Here is a 2,511-nt window from a genome sequence, read left to right as displayed (position 1 = left end):
CTATTACTTCTAAGTCAAAAATGGAGCAATTCGATATTACATATTTTGAGAGCAACAAATTAGGGGAACATTTTAAGATAGAAATAATAACAGCAGTTAGTTGCATTAATATATTTGACTCTTATAGGCAAGTTTGCACAGCCACTCGTCGGAGTCGATTTTTCTAAGTCAAACGTTGAGCAACGAATACGATATTACATATTTAGAGAGCAACAAATTAGGGGAATATTTTAAGATCAAAATAATAGCAGCAGGTTTTCGGAGTTTAAAAGTGATGCATAGAAGCGGAAATAGAGCAACTAATTAGCAAATTAGAACTAAAGAAATATATCGTTTTTTTTGTTTTTAAAAATTTTTTTTTTTGTGATTGTGCTAACTTTAACCTATAGTTAGCACAGCCACTATTTTCTCTGAATCGGCTGGAGCAACAAAATCGGGAATAAAGCAACAAATTAGCGAGAAAAGAGCACTAAATTTATATAAGTTTTATTCCATTGTGTAAAGTGGCTGTGCCAGCTTAATAGACGTAGGTAATTATGCATAAAAAAGATCTAACCTCGCACAAATATGTCATTGACATATATTGTCAAGGTCATATCTCTAATTAATATTCTGAAGGTTTTAGCCGGCGGTCGTTCTTTATTCAAAAGTTATTGGAGTATTTATGCATAAAAGGGGATCTCTCCGATTTGCTTTATTTTTAAATATGTTATAGGGGAAATTTTCCGAAATAATTTCGTATATATATAAGGGTTGGACTCAAATAGCTTTGGAGATATAGACTAAAAAAGGATAAAAATAATAAAATACAAAAATATAAAAATAAGGTAAACCTTCGGAAAACCCATCTATATAAAATAATGGGTAAGAATACCCAATTCCTACGTATTTTTACCTCCTGAACATAAATATGAAAAATAGCGGTCGAACTTGCAAGTTGAAGAAAAACGCAAAAAAGGTAAACAATTTAAATTTATGTAGAATTTAATACAATTTAATACAATTAAAAAATCATAAATGTATGTGTACATACACACACACGCCGGGAGTACAAAAAGGGGCCTTCGGCCCTCCTCCCACGACAATCTCGCCGGTAGGAAAGGTGGACAATTTACAGCATACAGGATGTTCGAAAATTCAACTAACAAATTTTCAGAGATTGTTGGGGGCACCATAAGAATCATTTTTTGAAAATGAACCTGGGGTCGGAAACATGTCATTGTTATATCGCTATGGCATACGGAGTGTTCGAAAGAGTCGGGACTTCGAAATATCATAAAAAATAGAAGTTTTACAAACAATTGTTTCAAACAAAAGTTGTAGGATGTAAAAAGATCTATTTACTGGGCGCCATGTGTTTGACCTTGAATGGCGTCGCCAAGGTCACGACAAGGCTACCTTGAATTTTTTTAATGGAATCCTCCACTTTTTATTGGATATTCTTGTAGCTCTTCTCGAGACCTTTTCAAAGCATTATAAGCACTAGTAATTTTATCAATTTTAAGTAAACCATTTCGAAGTTATTGAAGTTAAAAAGTTTTTTCTAATAAGTCGACGACTGTAGCTATCGTATTATTATCCGCAAATGAAGGTAGAAGTAAATGGTAGTGGTAAATAATGGTGGATCTGCTTTTATAACTGACCGATGCGTATGATATTTTAAACCATTTTTTATTATAGACATTCGAGCAAATAAAAACCTTCATTTTTTTGTAGACTTGAGTTTATACTCCAAACAGTACTGTTGTGCACTGTTAAAGCACGTGTCCGATTAAAATCATCGTCTAGAAAATAAAGTATTTTATTTCTGATTTCTATCTCTGATATTATTTCTTTTTGACCAAATGCGACATGGAGCTCTTGGAACGAGTATGCTGACATAATTGTTATTTATGGAGAGGCCTATTATCACAGCAGTAAGGATCTATCAAGAACGTTCCCAAAACTGCGATTCCTCATCACAGTATTTTCGTCCAGGTGTTCCAGCGCCTCGAAGAAACTGGTTCAATAGATGTTCGCAGGCCTGATGCTGGACGTAAGCGATTTGTCTGCACACCGGAGATGGAAGAGGATATTCTGTCGTGTGGAAAAAAATCCTTCAATTAGCACTCGTGCTGTGGCTGCGGCTGTCGGTGCAGCACACAGCACAGTTTGGGAAATCCTACATGAGCAGTTGCTACTTCCATACAAGCAACAGAAGGTGCAGAGTTTGAATCCGACTAATTATCCTCATCGTCATAAATTTGTGCAATGGTTTCTGCGGAAGATTCGCCGGGATCCAAATTTCCCAAAATTTATTTTGTTCACCGATGAGGCTGTGTTCACCAGAATAGGAGGAACTTCAACTGCCACAACAGTCATGTGTGGGCGGATAAAAATCTGCATGCTGTGAGAGTAGGAAACTATCAGCGATTCAACGTGAATGTTTGGACTGGTACTGTTGGAGATAGTCTCCTCGGACCTTACATTCTGTCCAACTACCTGCGCGAAGATAAGTATTTGACGTTTCTG

This window comes from Camponotus floridanus, unplaced genomic scaffold (genome assembly GCF_003227725.1).
Source record: "Camponotus floridanus strain SB8 unplaced genomic scaffold, Cflo_v7.5 scaffold130, whole genome shotgun sequence".
NCBI classification, from domain to species: domain Eukaryota; kingdom Metazoa; phylum Arthropoda; class Insecta; order Hymenoptera; family Formicidae; genus Camponotus; species Camponotus floridanus.
Note: the sequence above shows the minus strand (reverse complement) of the source record.